General features: G+C 47.0%; 1 protein-coding gene across 3 annotated transcripts in view; it reads left to right on the top strand.

Moving 5' to 3' along the window:
* Positions 1 to 292: 292 nt before the first annotated feature.
* Positions 293 to 15,976, top strand: part of NOD1 (nucleotide-binding oligomerization domain containing 1) — a 43,815-nt gene continuing 28,131 nt past the window's right edge. For 2 of the 3 annotated variants that reach the window (XM_012640720.1, XM_012640722.1), the window contains exon 1: positions 293 to 458. The gene's annotated coding sequence lies outside the window, so the exon portion shown is untranslated. Of the gene's footprint in view, positions 459 to 1,369; positions 1,376 to 2,751; positions 2,887 to 15,976 lie in introns of all 3 variants that reach the window. The other variant, XM_012640721.1, reaches the window with a different exon arrangement.

Here is a 15,976-nt window from a genome sequence, read left to right as displayed (position 1 = left end):
CTCCGAGAGGCCGTGTCAGAATTGGCACGACGGGTTCCCAAGGGTGTCACCCCTGGGGGAACTCCGCGGCCTGCCCATTCGCCCCTGCGCGGTGGCGCTGGTTGCCCGTCCTCCCGCGCAGAGCGCCCCTTGGGGTTGCAGGGGGCAACTTTCTGCGAGCCGCGTGCTCCGGCCTCCCACGCCCCTCCCGGGCGAGCTGCGGCCCAGTGGGACCCTGCCTGGTCCGCCCCGCCCCACCTCGGCCTCTCCCAGCAGCCGGCGGGCTCCGGGGCGCGGCCAGGGGCGGCTGCGGCTGCCCTCCCGCCAGTTCCCGTTCCGGGCCTGCGAGGCGGCCGCTCCCGCCCTGCCCTTGCGCAGTTGCGGGCGCTGAGCCCTCCCTTCCCCGGCCACGGCGCTCTCCGGCCCTGGCTCTTACTCTCGCTTCTAGCTGCTGCGAAGTCTGCATACCCGGCGGCCAAGTAAGTCCTAGCGACTGGGGGTTCGCGCGGGGCAGACGCTTACCGGGGTCCCGGGCGCCGCGAGCGCGGAGGTGCCGGGAGGCGGGATCTGCGCGGGCGAATGCAGCTCTGCGCTGGCGGCGTGGAACAAGGCGAGGAGACCCGGCGGTTTGAGAAACGCCGCCGAAGTTCAGAGGGATGAACTTCGGCGTCAGCGGACTCGTTTGTCCCACTGTGGTCTAAGGCAAGGGTTAGAAAGATGAACTTTAAAAATCCAGATTCCTAGCCCGGAACCTAGATCAACTCCATCAGCATCTCTAGAGGTAGGACCCAGGCCCCTGTACCATTTAAAACCTCCCCAGGTGATTCCAAGGTGCAGCCAGGGTTAGGGACCAGTGAGTGACCAAAAGGTGGCCGCCAAGAGAAGATGAAGGGCCGACAGGGGCCTTCATGGAGTCCCGCCCGCATACGGGCCAGCTGCTTCCAGTGTCCTGCTTGGTCCTGGGGACGTGGTGAGAACTTCCCTTGGGTTTCATGGGCCACAAAGTAGACAGATGAGAGGATGCTTGGCAGGGTCGCCTGAATATCATATTCGAAAAAGCCTCCGATGTGCACACGGTTTTTTGGCACATTGTGAAGAACATTATGAAATGACAGATTATGATGCTCCATTGGTTCTGCATTCTGGGAAATGACTCGATTGTTTGGTAATTGAAAGTAAATCTGGGGAAGCCAGTAAACCCATGGTCTTGATGACTTTTGGGCTTTCTGTTTTAAGGCTGAAGCCAGAAGCTGTGCTTGCCAGAGGGTGGGGTTGTCCTCCCCAAAAGCCCCCTGTTTGAAATTTACCTATCATGTTCAGGGAAGAGTAACTCCACCGTGCATGTTAGAGAGGAATGGATTCCTTGTTCTTACCTGGGGGTAGATGCCAGGGGCAGGTGGCTGTAATACCCGCAAGCTGGGCCATTGGCAAGGGACAGACTTCTACTGAATATGCTGGACCGATAAGCAAGGTGTATTTAAAACACACAGCAGAGAGGTAGAAGAGGGGTCTTTTAAAGGTTTCGAGAAGAGTAGGTTTTGTTTTTGTGGAATGGAGAAATAAGTTCAAGCTTTGGAGCCGAAACCTTGGGTCTAAGCTTGGGTCCAAAACTGGGTCTAAGTTCAGATTCCATGATATGTGACTTGGGGCAAGTTCCTTGGCCTCTCTGAGCCCCTGTTTTCTTGTGTGTGAAACAGGCATAAAATATTAACTATCTTCTGAGGTTAACATCGCTCAGTGGGACAATGTATATCAAACATACGGCAGTGTGGGTGGTACTGGCAGGTGCTGTGTCAGAGGTTACCAACCGCAGTAGTGGCGATGTGTGTGTGTGTCTCCAACAATTGTTCATTTCGTACAGGCACTGTGGGGGAGGGTGTTTGTCCAGGAAATGTCCACCTGAAAGCTCCATCCCCTGCTCTTCCCCTGCCCTGCTGTCCTGCTCAGGGGAGGGCTCTGTGCCCCTCAGGCCTCTGGGTGCTTTGAGGTCTGGGATCTTAGGCTGCCAGCCCCACCACTCGGGGCTTATTAATGGCTCTGGAATGCAGTTTCACGCCATGTATAGAGTGAATTTTTTGACAAAAGAAAGCTGTCTTTAGTCTTGAGACTTCCTCCACCCTATCACCACATATATCAGAAAATGGCTTCCCAAGAAAGCTGTGCTCTGGACAGGGTCTCGGAATTGATGTGGACACACACACGTGGCTCCCCCGCTGGCAGCATCCTCAGACCACACCCCTGCTCTTCCTGTTTCGCTGCTGACTCTTGGCCTAGGGACAGTGAATCTTTCTTTCATGACCAGGGACAGCCAGGAATCTGGGGATGGGAGAACTCAAATTCTACAATTGCTGACACATGTGTCCCAGCTGAAACTTTCACCTGGTACCCGCTCTGTGCATCATAGACAGTCACTTTGATAGTAACAGCACATTGTTCAGATTAGACATTAGCGCTGTAAACAGTGAAATAAGGTTGACATAAAGACCAAGTGTTTTTATAGTTTATGTGTGATCACTGATATATGCTTAAACAAGAATATCAAAGTCTTACCTGTTATCCAGAGAAAAGGGTTCAATATTTGTTCAAAATCTAAGATATATACGTAGGATTTCAGGTTAAGTCACAAATTTTTTCTGCCATTTTTTGGGGGGAGATTTTAGACAAGAAATAGAGAAGCTAAAATTTGTACTTATGCTAATTTTTGTCATGCAGAAGCTATAGATAATTTTGCAAGTTTTCAGAAGTTCTGTTTTCTTTTACTTCTGGGAAAAGTCAGTTGCATGTCACACAAAGGGCCTCCTTTCATGTATCCACAAGGGCTGAACTTGTTTCTAGAAAAACTCTTCAGCGCATCAAGTGTTCATTGAAAGCAGGTGTTTCTTCCAAACTTGACTCTTGTGGTAAGAGGTGAGCAGTCACTGGCATTTTAATTAATTGATGGTTTTTACCCAGTGCTAGAAAGTTTGTTCAAGCAAGGCTTCCTGGCTTGAACTCTTATTTAAATTTGTGTTTTATCTGGAACTGCCACAGACCAAACTGTGGGCAGAGATTACTGTGCAGGGTTGGCCAAGGCAAGCTGACCACCACCCCTCCCTTATGCCATCCTCCCAGTCTCCGGAGCCATTGAGCCAGTGGGGATGGTCCCTCTCTGAGGGGATCTTACCTTGGCCCTTTAATGGGGCACAGTTCCCTGAGAAGGGATTCTCATCTTTGGAGGCAACAAAGCAATTCTGTGTTACACTTCGTTAAAATTGATAGGTTACTCTCCTGTACAGTGCCACTTTGGAATTTGTTTGCTGAGGGGTCATTTTCCTCTAGATTATAGAACACTATAGTTTAAAGAACTAATAAATAGGTCAACATAAGTTCCCAGGTAATTGTGAAGTGAGCACCAGATTTTGGTAGATTGATATTTTAATAAAATGTGAAAAATTCACCATTATTCTGTATTTCAGATTGTTGATGTCCCTTGCCCTTTGTTGTGTCATTGCCACCATACAGGTTAGGGCAAGATGAATTGGGAGGATGTAGTCACTTGGTGGATATTTTCAGAGCCACATGCGACTGGGTAGGGCAGTCGCATGTTGCTAAGGGAACTCCTTACACGGTAGAAGAGCTTGGGAGCAAATGATGATTTGCTTGGGAGAATATTTGTGTTGTTCTAATTCCCAAAAGATGAAAGGTCTAATGACTAAGAACCTCGCGGGCTTTGTTGTAGCACATTCCCAAATTGCTGTCTATGGCCTCAAAACCAAACCTCCTGGAAGGAACTGAATGGAAAGCTAGGCTTTTCTTTGGGAATATCCTAACTTCTGACAATTCAGTGCTGGACTCCATTCGCCAAGGCAGTGTTTTATATTTAACATGAAATCAAGCATGTTGAGGATGTCAAGTGGAGATACGAGATCTATGATGCATACCAGGCAGGCAGGACTTAAATGGAAGCAACAGTGGGTTTGGGAGTCAGAAGTGGGATCAAACCCCTACTTTGTTCCTTCACTAACTGTGTGACCTTAGTCAGGATATTTAACCTCTCCAACTTGGTGTCCTCCTTTGTAAAATAGTTATAATAATTCCTTCCTTGCAGGGTGGTTTTGAGTATTTGATGAGCTGATTTATGCAAAGCACTCAGCACACCACCTGGCTTTCAGTGAGTAGTGATTAGTACAGTCACAATGATTTTGATGGCTACTTTGGTTCCAGTGCTGGTCTTGCCATCTCCTAGTTGTGTGACTTTGGGTAAGGTTCCAAATCCTCATGAGCCTCAGCTTTTGTACCTGTAGAATGGAGATTAACTCTACCTATCTGGAAGGATTGGTTTGTGGCTTGATTTGATTAAATGAAACGATGATGGGTCTGATCTGGTAGACCCTAAATAATAATAGCATTTACATAGACCTACTTTGTGCCACATTGGTCTAAGGGCTTTAGGTTTTTCGTTTGTTTTTATCTAATTGAATCTACCCACCAACCCTATGCAATAGTTACCATTTCTCCCCATTTTACAGATGAGACAAGTGAGGCTCAACAAGATTAAATAACTAGCCCAAAGTCAAAGACAGAGCTGTGGGCAGGACTTGAAGCAGAGGCCCTATTCTTACCCACTGCCCCTCGTGCTCAGCGAGGGCCCCTCCCTCTCTGCTCACTCTGCCTGCTCCCCACGTCCACCTCCTGTAATTAACAGATGCATGTGCTTATGCTCTGTGTAGAGGTGTATTTCTGGAAACAGGGCCCCAGCTTCCAAAGACCTGCCTGCTTATAAAGTGAAAGCAGGAGCTCCCTCTTCCTGCCCCACCCCACATAACTTTTAAATTTCAACCATTGCTTATACTGGTTGATCTAATATCAACTGAAAAAAAAAAAAAACCCAAACGCCTGATACTGGCATTGATTAACCTTATTAAGGTGGATCACCATGTTTGTTTTGAGATAAATGTCATCTCGGTGCACTGAGATTGTTGGCCTGGGTGTAGTAAAACATGCCTTCACCCAGACAGGTGTGTGAAATGTTTCAGAAGACAGAAACCAGGCCTGCATGTTCCCAGGATGGGACTCAGGTGGACAGTGACAGTATTTAAAACAATATTCCACCAAAAGTGCAGTGGCCTATTCTAAGTACACCAGCTTTTTAAAAAAAATTCCTTACTTGTCTTCTCTCCCCTTTAGGCTCCCGTGGCTTTTGTCTTTTCTTAAGACCTGGCGATCTTTTCAGAGGCCTGGGTCAAGGGAACTGGGGTGGCAGGGGAGGTGGGGGTAGAAAGGCATATTCACACTGAGTGAGATGTGGGTGCATTTGCACTTCTGATAATGAGGTTGGAATTGTTTTTCTGGCTTTCCCATGGGTGTGAAGTGCTTTACTGGCTCTGTTAGAAAGCTATTTGTAGCTCCTGGTTCCTCTTGGGATTTCGGGCTTCAATTCTGCAACACATCAACTCAACAGATATTATCAGAAGACCTTGCTGGTGCCAGGAGTCTAAGTACTTGGATTACAGCAATGAATGACACAGACCCAGCTGCTAAAGCAAACTCTCATAGCTTGGGTGGCTTAAGCAACAAACATTTTTTTCTCACCAATGTGCAGGCTGCAAGTATGAGATCAGGGTGCCAGCGTGGTCTGGTGTGGTGACGGCCTGCTTCCTGGCATGTGAGAGAGCCCTCTCCTGTCCCTTCTTACAAGGGCACTAATCCCATCATAGGGGCTTCCCCTCCATGACCTCATCTAACCCTAACCACCACCCAAAGCCCCACCTCCAAACACCATCGTGTTGGGGGTAAAGGCCTCAACATATGAACTTTGGGGGGACAGAAACATTTGGTCCATAAGGGGAGGTTGGTGGGGGAGGGGGTTAAACACAAGTAAATACATACTTATAAATTGCGGAAAGTGCTTTAAACAAAAACAAGAGCATGTCATGAGACAGAGATCAGAGCCATGCTAAGATTGTGGGAGTCTGGGGATGTCACTCTAGGAATGAGCCTTTTCCACTAGGACTTGAGGGTAAAAAAAAGGAGTGAAATTGTGCCGGATGCAGGGAACAGCATGATTACAGGCCCAGAGGTGGGGATGAACTGAGTGTGTAGAGTAGTGGAGAGGCCGGTGTGGTAAGGCCTGAGCCCAGCAGGGGACCAAGAGGAACTAAAGAACGATCAAGCTCAGGTTGAGCAGGGCCTCCTGGGCTGGGTGAGGACTTGGAATTTTATCCTAAAGTGCAGTGGGAAGCCACTGAGGAATCCCCACCCCTGCATTTTTGCCTATCATTAGTAATTTACAAGAAAAAAATAATTAACAAACTCTATTTATTAAGCCTTTTAAACCTTGTCTTAGTATGTGAAACTATTCTGGAGATAGACATTATGGTTTTCAATTTCCAGGTGCAGGAACCAAGGCTGAGAACAAAGGGAAAGAAGGCAAAACCCAGATTCAGAGCCGGGTCTGCCTGGCCCACAGCACCTGCCCTGTGGTTTTCTGGGATGGGGGATGCAAATGGATGTGGTCCTCCTAGGTACCCAGCATGCTGGTCAGGAGCCTCGAAGGGTGGACTCAGGTGGAGTCCGGCCCTTCCTGGCTCCTTGGAAGCAGGAACAAAAGCCCCCAAAGAGTGGAGGGAGGCTGGGAGTACAGGTGTCAGGGAGTCAGGGTTTCTAGGCACAAAATGCCGGGAACCCCTGGCTAAGGAAAGGGCCATCAGACAGTTTTTCATCTTAGTCTGTTCTGCTTCCTCTGGCTGTTGCCCAGAAGTCTTGCAAAGGGTGCTTTCCCCGTGGTGGTCAGCTTTGAAAATTGGAATTCATCTACTGGGAATTTGCATACACTTGGGAGGCACAGGGTTTGGAAAAAAGAAATTGTTTATTTGGAGCTTTCAGTTCACAGGAAAAGTGTCCACCAAGCCCTTCGCATGGCAGGGCAGCTTGCTTCTGGGCTTTTGCACTGGCCCTGTTTCTCCTCCCTCGCCGTGAAGCTGTCATGTGGTCGCAGAGTGAGAGGTGTTGGTAGGTCAAGTGTATCTTGGCTGGTTGGGCGGGCCTTCCTGATGAGATAGGACCTCACTTGGGGACGAGAGCAATGCTGGCCCAGGATGTGCAGTCTCTGGGGAGGACAGTTTAGGGGTTATGGTTTTGTCATCTTCTCAACCTCTTAATGCCCCTCAGAGTCACCGTACATACATCCCCAGGTACTCTCCCTCTTGGCTCTGTGATAGATTTGTGTCCCAGATGCTTGCCGACTATGGTTACATGTTTAAGTGCGGTTAATGAAAGTCTTTAGCTAAGCATTTTGGCCAGCAATCAGCAGAGGGTTAATTTGCTCAAGGCCAAGTTTCAACTCAGCTTCTGTGGTGACTAATATGTTTTGTTCTTGTGGAGTGCTTTTCATTTGAGAAGCCCTAGACATTTTCTGTGTCAGTCCTAAATGCCACCTCCAGATGTCCTCTGGCTTCCAGATCTGCCACTTATGTGGCACTTTCTTTTGCGTAAACACTTCAACTGTCTTATGGAGTTCCAGGAACTGGGTTTCAGATTCAAGACTCCTTTGTTTTCTATTGGCTTTCTTTATTAAGATATTTTTATTCACTGGTCCCTCAGAGATGAATATCAGGCATGTTGTTTTTGGAACTTGTTTCTCAAAGCCTGGATAAAACTAGGAAACCGTCAAGCAGTAGATGATTAAGTACCAATCGATTGTACACACAATACTTTGGACATTGAGAGCTGGGCTCTGGTTAACCTTTGAAAGGCCGCAGCTAATATAAATGCCTTAGAGCAATAGAAAATATTAGTGATGCAAATCTGAATTTATCCACTAATAAACTTACTGACATTCCCTAAGTGAGCCTGTGAATTGTGGAAATCCACTTATTGGTGGGTGTGATGGAGCACCTGCCACGTGCAGTGCCCTGGGCTGGAGTCATTCATTTGACAGTTTTATCCAGCATCTTCTATGTGCTGGAGATACAGTGACTCACCAGATGGACAACCATCCCTTGCTGTCAGATGATGGGCCTCAAAGATGACCAGACAGGAGTCCTGGCCTAGGCCACCCACTCGTGGGTCATGACAAGTGCTTACTTTGTGATCGGGGCTATTCTAAACACCGTATGTAAATTAACTTGTTGCATCCCCACAGAGACCCTTTGAGGTAGTGCTATTATTATCTGCACTTACGGATAAGAAAACTGAAACCCGGTGGGGCAGCGTTATTTGTCCAAATCCCACAGCCAGTGATTGGAACCAGGCAGCTTGGTTTTAGCCTGTGCCCTTCACTGCCACTGCCAATTGCTGTGAATGGAGAATAATCCATTTAGGAAAGAAAGTACCGTGTCCTTTGAGGGAGGTGGGGTTAAAGTACCATGGGAATTCCCAGTGGGGACAGATGGGCTCAGGGGAGGGACAGAGTGAGGGGGGAGCCCTGCCCTTTTCCCTTAGCACAGGTGTCGGTCCCTGCTGGGGGCATGGGGGAGGATCCTGAGGGGGTTGCTCTAGCCAGAAGTAAACAAAAGAAGCAACTGCCTCCGTGCCAGGAGACCTGGGTTCTAGTTTTGGTTGATACAGACAAGTCTCTGCCCTGCCCAGGGCCTCATTTTCCCTATCTCTAAAATGGACGTGTTGGGTAACATTCCGTTGGACTCCAGGAATCCGGGGTTTCAACAGAGAGGGGATGGGCTGGCTCTCCGTGCATTCTGAACAGGGTTTCTTGACCAGAAGAAGAAGTTGTTAGGCTCTGAGGGATGTGGGGGCAGATGTTTGAGTTCCCAGAAGGCCCAGGCAGCGGTGAGGGATGTCTGCATTCCACGGTGGTCCCACCCCGAGTGCTGACGTCGGCTGTGTCTGCATTCCTTCCTTTGTAGGCAGGGTGGCAGTGTCTGTGTGTCTGGGGTTCACACTATATGGCACTTTCAGCTGAAGGAGAGACAGGGAGGGAGGAGGGAGGAGAAGGGAGCAGGAGGGAAAGACAGGAGATATGGAGAGGACTGACCAACTTCTATTTGCTTTGAAATTCTGAGGGATTAAGTGCTTTCAGATACTTAAAGCAAATGAGTGTTAATGGTGTTTGAAAGCTTCAAATAATAATTGTAGCGTCCTCCATCTGCTAAATTTTCTCCAGAGAGGGCTGTCAATAGTTTTCTGGTATGGCAGAGGCATCCAAGACTAGGCTCATTTTCCAGGTTAAGTTCCTTGGGAAATTGAAAACAAAACAAGAAAAACAAATAGACAACAACAAAAACATAGATTTTTGTGGCGTATGCAGCAGGGAAAGTAGGACCCACTTTGAGTTGACCCATTGTGTGTGTTCTCTGTGCGGCTCTGTCAATATTGTATAAAAATGCACTTGGTCTTAGCTTCCTGCGAGGTTGCTGTGGGGGTGGGTTGGTCCACCCACCTCACTGCTGGGCGATTTGAAGAATGATCGAGCCTTGTTCACGTCATCACTTCATCCCGAATATCCAATTGGTTCCTGTCAACAAATACTTCTTCACTTGCAAGACTTGAAGGCTGTATATTAAATTCACCAAAATGAATCTTATCCAAGAGAGAAGTGATTGGTTGAGGGAGAATCCAGACACTATCCTCAGCATTCGTGGATATGTGTGCTCAAGTTATGCTGGGGGTTATGGTCAGGCTGGTGGAGCCTATTCTGACTGACATTTTGCAATTTGGGTAATAACATCTCTGAGGTAGGCAGGTGCCTACCCAAGGTAGACAGGGAACAATGGCTTTATTTTACCTTATTTTAGTTCAATAAATATATAGCAACCATCTATTCTTACTGTCTGGGACGGTGGTGGGCAGAATGTTTTAGAAGCCCACATTGTGTAGGGCAGGTTGTGGCGTTGCCAGAGGTGGTGTTTGCCAGTTAGACATTAGGGAAAGGATGTGATTTATGTATTTTTTTTAAATAGTGGAGACCGTGTCTCGCTCTTGCTCAGGCTGGTCTTGAACTCCTGAGCTGAAGTGATCCTCCCACCTCGGCCTCCCAGAGTGCTGGGATTACAGGCATGAGCCACCGCGCGCAGCCTAAGGATGTGCTTTTAACAGGAAGGGAAACAAGTACCTGAAATGCTTTCCTTGGTATGATAACCATTTGGGATGGGCCATGGATATTGGGTGGGAAAGTGTGAGGCCCCTTTGACATCATCTATTTGCTTCTGAGAAATCAAAATTACAACATCACTTGGGGTCAGAATGTTACAGAAGGCAGTGGAGCTGATAGTGTGTTCAAGCTTTCACAGGTACGTGTTACATGAAAAGAAGGGAAAATATAAGATAAAGGAAATGAAATGTTTGGCAGTCATTGAGCATTTCTTCAGTATGGTATTGCTTGAGGTTCCGGGATTTAAAAAAATCCACTTGGAAATCAATATTGTTGACGCTTTTTCTCTGTACTGTTTTTGTGGGGATTAATTTTTCACTTTATGTTCCTTATTTCAAACCATGCTTAATGCTAATACCATCAGTTGATGGCCTCCTATTGAAGTCAAAATAAAACTGTTTGCAAACCCATCAGATTTACTGTTGTATTTCCCCAAGCCAGGAAGAGCTTTTTATTTAATTATAGGTACACAGAAAGAGTCTTATCCCACGTGAGTTTGTGTGGTCTCAATGAACCATCATTTAGCTTAATGTGTCAGTACATATAGCTCCCTCACACTCTTTTTTATCACTGATCCATCTGCTTGGCTTTTAAGGGTGCCTACCTGATGATTCTGACACAAGTGATGGCTGCGGTCTGGGCTGAGATGGCAGGACTGGGGACCCCAACGCAAGGGGGAGCGGGCAATGCTGCGACCTCAGTACAAACCAACAGCTTGCATGGCTTACCCCTCTGTATCTCGTTCTGCCATTTTTTTATTTCGAGTAAATTAATATTTCCTTATATAGATTACTTCTGAGTCTGAGGTAGGCAGAGAATGATGTTGCATTTTAACTTATCTTAAATCTTAATTCAATAAATAGTTTTACAGGATTTGAAAAAAATTGTAGTGGCTTATGTTTGTTAAGAGAAGTCCTTCGATGTAGTGGGTTTCTGTCTGCAGAAGCTGCTGTCTTGGGAAGAGGGCTGGGATAAGCTTCCAGGGCCGGACATCTTAACCAGTCCTGCTCTGCTTCCAACTAGCTGTCTGGCCTTACACAACTCACTCAGCCCTCTGGGCCTTAGTTTCCTCCTGTGCTGAATGCTTTTCTTGTCCCAAATTATTTTATCAGTCAAATTATTGGGCAGTAACAAATAATTTCAAAATCTCAGTACCTCAGACAACCGAGGTTTATTTCTTTTTTTTTTTTGAGACAGAGTCTCACTGTGTTGCCCGGACTAGAGTGCCGTGGTGTCAGCCTAGCTCACAGCAACCTCAAACTCCTGGGCTCAAGCAATCCTACTGCCTCAGCCTCCCGAGTAGCTGGGACTACAGGCATGCGCCACCATGCCCGGCTAATTTTTTCTGTATATTTTTAGTTGTCCGATTAAGTTCTTTCTATTTTTAGTAGAGACGGGGTCTCGCTCTTGCTCAGGCTGGTCTTGAACTCCTGAGCTCAAACAATCCTCCTGCCTCGGCCTCCCAAAGTGCTAGGATTACAGGCGTGAGCCACCGCGCCCGGCCTGAGGTTTATTTCTTGCTCGCGCTCTATGTCCATTGTGAGTTGACAAGAGGCTGTCCCCATTGCTGTTGTCTGGGGCCTAGGCTGATGCAGCAACCCCCATCTTGAATGGGCTGGTCACAGTGCCAGAAGAAAAAGACAGCCACACCCCGGTAAATTATGCTGACGCCTAAAGCTTCCTGCCCAAAGTAACTCCTTCCATTTGGCCCACATTTCATAAATTAAATCATTAACTTCAAGAGGGTAGGGAAATGTAATCCTACCTGGCACATGAACTATTTCATGAACAGAATACTTCTACCACTGTGAGTTTTCAAGGAAGGGGTGGGAAAGTCTGCAAAAACCATCCTATGGTCCATAAAATCATATCCCATAAGCCAATCCTTTCTGTGTATATAAAATCATTGGTCTTTTCCTGTGGCCACCAAGGTTGCAGAGAGCGGTGGGCTGTTTGGGAACTGACATTTCAAGAAATAGAATGCACAGAGCTGGAGAGAGGGAGGGTCAGGACAGGAGCAGAGGCTGATGGGCCGGATTCCCTATTCGCTGGATGCCAGCAAAGCTGGCCTTGGTTTTGTTTGTGTTTGTATTGGTTTCCAACCTATATGCAGAAAATGTGGGCGGCAGAAATACTTGTAGAATGGCCTGACTACATAGAGTTCACCGTTTAAAAAAACCTTTTGGTTGTAACTCTAAGTTAGTATCTGCTACATTGTTAAAGAATGTTTTGCTGACTAGGACTCAGATCTGTTAAGAATCTTATCTGCTGGTGTTGCAACACCAATTTTTGGAAAGCTGCGTCATTTATTTGGAAATACAAAAATTAAAAAAAAAAGTGAATGATGATTCCCAACAATTGAGTTTCTAAGAGAAGAGTGAAGTCATAGGCTGGTGCGGGTTATGGGAAATGATTTCTTTGAGGTTTCTGTTTTCCATCTAGCCTGCATCCATTGGGATGGAAGCCACGTTCTGTCTGCTCGTCCTGGGAGTGAACATGCACAGTCGCATTGTAGGCAGGGTGACCTCTGCACCAAGGCTGTGCTGGAGGATTCCATACGAATGAAGTGGACCGTGTTTGCGAATGTTTTTCAGGCTGCAGGGAGCAGGGGCACACCGAGGTGCTCTCTGTTCGTGGAGGTTTATTCTGTGGATACACGAAATAAGGGAGGCCATGCCTGGGCCGCCTCAGCAGTGGGGAGCCCTGGCCCACCACTCACGTGCTGCGGGTTAATGGGACTTGGTGTTTCTCCGGATGTCTCAAATTCAAACCCCCAAGGGAGAGGAGCTCTAACCACTTCTTCCTGTCACTTTCCACCACAGAGGGCTGCAGGGGAAGAGACACCTCTGAGATCGTGGTGGCTGGAGCCCAGGGAAGCCCTGGAGAGAGCTGTCGCCTCTCCTGCTCTCCCCAGTCTTGTTCCGCACACTGACCACACTTGTAATTCCTCCTTCCGAGGGCAGGGAGCTACTTAACCTCTGGCGCCTCCGTTTCTTCTTTTGTAAATTGGCGGTGACGATGAGCTCTGCCACTTTGGGTTGTTGTAAGGACTGAGTGAGACAATAGAAAAGATGAAATGATTTGATAATTACTGAGTATCTACCATATGCCACTAGTGTAGGCATTTTGTGCGCATTAACTCACTTAATCCTTGCAGCAACACTTTGAGGTAGGGACTCCCACATTGAGGAAATTGAGGCACGGTGGGGATGGTTAACTCACTAATGAGTGATATCCTCATAAAGAGTGATCTTATAATAAACCTCCACGAACAGAGCTCACCTCTCTGTGCCCCTGTGCCCTGGAGCCTGAGAAACACTAGCAAACACAGTCTGTTCAGTGGGAGCTTCCTTCCGGAAGCAGGAGCTGGGTCAGAATTTGCACTCAGCTGGGGCTGGCTCCAGAGATCACGTGTCTCACCCTTACGTTAGTTACCCTGCCTCTCTCAGTGTGTGTAAAGTGTTAGGTCGGGGCTGGTGCCCTAGTAAAGTGCTTACTCAGTGTCAGCTGTTAGCAGACCGTGCCCTGCTGGGGCCCTTGCACAGCCCAGGTCTGGACATGCAGAAGTGCTCTGTGGATCTCTGTAGAAGAATGAGTAAGGCTGTGACCTCATGGAGTCTTTCCACCACTCCCCGGCCCTGCCCACCCACTGGCAGCTGTTCCTCAGGTCATGCTGATGGCAGAACACTCTCCTTTGCCTTGACAGCTGGCGAAGGCTACTGGGCAAGGCGTCCAGATGTGCTGCAGCGGCTCAGGCAGGCAGGGCTGGGCGCAGGCAGGGGCTACCACTTGGCATTATCTCTGCGCCTCTCTTTGGCACCTGGGATTTCTCAGGTGCTGAGCTTTAAGGTAGCAGAGTGGCAGGTGAGTTCTTACTCCTCTTTATAAAAGAAACACCAGGGAAAGCAAAGCATTCTCTTTCTAGAAGCCAGGTCAGTTGGAAACCAGCTTTTGCAGCTCAAAAGAGGTCGTTGGCCGTTAGAAAGCAACACGAGATAATGGTGAGTGAGGGTACAACAAAAACAGTGTGATGCCAAACATGCAAAAACATGCCAAAAATCAGTGTCAATCAATATGCATAATCACTATAAAACATGCATAAATGCACATGGAGAAAAGCTGAAACACTTCAGAATGCTAATAGTGGTTATTGCCTGTGGGTGATAGGTAACTTTTTAAAAAATAATTTCCCAAATTTTCTATAGTGACCAGTTATTGTTTTTATACTTAGGGGAAAAGTTACTAAAACATAGCAAGGAACATCTGGAGAACATCTCTATAAAATGTTTTAGCATCTCAGTTACAAGGAATGCCCGTCTCTGCTCAGGGTCCCTGGGGATAGAGAGGAGAGGAAGAAGCCTGGGGTGGAAGCGATACTGAGCTGTGTGTCTGTGGTGTCTCTGGGGCCTTCCCCTGATTGAGGGACAGAAACAGGAATAGAAATCAGTCCCCGCCCACCCGTGGGCCTGGTTGCTCTCCAGGTGATACTCCTCTCTAGGTCAGTCATTTCTCTGATGGGTCCCAGTGACCTCACAAGGTATTAGTATTGTTTTGTTCAGTCAATACACATTTATATTTACCCACACATTAACACTTTCTGTTGCTCATCATTTTGTTTTTGTCTTGGTATCATTTTTCTTCTACTTGAAATACTCGGTTTAGTATTTATTTTGGTGCGGATATACTGGCAACGAAGTCTCTGCGTTTTTACCTGGAAATGCCTTTATTTTGTCTCTACTTTTAAAAAATCAACTTCATCGAAGTATAATTTCATAGGATAACATTGACAGATTTCAAGCATATGAGTTGCTGACTTTTGACAAATTGTATGTGTATATGTAAAATATATGTATGTACATACATATACACACACATATGTAATATATATAGAGAGAGAGGGGGAGAGAGAGAGAGAGAATGCTGCGATCAAGATATGGAACATTTCTGTCTCCTCAGAAATTTCCCTCATTCCCCCTCTTTGCAGTCAGTTTCTCCTCTACTCCTATCTACCCGCTGCCCCAGGAAACCACTGATCTGATTTTTAGATCAGATGTTCAGAATCACATGCCTGGAATCATACACTGTGCACTCTGGAGTTTGCTTTCTCTAGCGTAGTATCTGTGCCTTTCCTGTTGTATTTTTATTTTACTTGTACTTTTTATGGAATCGTATTCTACTGTATGAATATACCACACTTTGTTGATCCATTCGTCCGTAGTTGTCCTCTGTGGGAGCTACAAGCTACTCTGTCATAGCTAGGAGCAGAAGTCCCTTGTTTTAAAACAAAGAAACTGTCAGTACCTCTGATTCTTTTCAAAAGGTGGATTTCTAGAAGGGGAAGTTACTAAACAGAAACCTTTCGCAGGCTGTTGATGCATCCTGTCAAATGGCTTTCCAGAGCTTTCCGCAGATTTACGTTCCTCCCAGTGGTATGTGACAGCCCTGTCTCACCATACCATCAACAGCATTTCTGTATCTTACTTTCTGATCTTTGCAAGTGTGCAGAGCTGCAGGACTGTATGCAATAGTTGAAAGGAATTTTACCTTGAGTGTAAACCAACAGGTCCTGTACTTATTTATTTGCTTGCTGAGTTTGCAGAATTATCAGTGACTCCACATCTTTAATCTCTGGTCTCACTGACTTCCTGATGAAACTGATCTGAAGAGCCAGTTCAGATCATTCCTGCCATCGGTGTTTCAAGCGGAAGGGAGGGTGTGGCCACAGCTCTGACGTCTCACTACCCCCGGCTCCAGTGACTGCTCCAGGGCTTCAGTGTCCAGCTCAGCAGCCACTGGCTGCCTGTGGCTGTTGAGCACTTGAAACGTGGTTGGTCCAAACTGACATTTGCTGTAAGTGTAAAGCACATAGCAGATTCCAAAGCCTTAGGATGAAAAAAATGAATGTAAAAT

This window comes from Propithecus coquereli, unplaced genomic scaffold (assembly GCF_000956105.1).
Source record: "Propithecus coquereli isolate 6110/MARCELLA unplaced genomic scaffold, Pcoq_1.0 Scaffold156, whole genome shotgun sequence".
NCBI classification, from domain to species: domain Eukaryota; kingdom Metazoa; phylum Chordata; class Mammalia; order Primates; family Indriidae; genus Propithecus; species Propithecus coquereli.
This window is presented reverse-complemented; position numbering and strand designations above follow the sequence as displayed.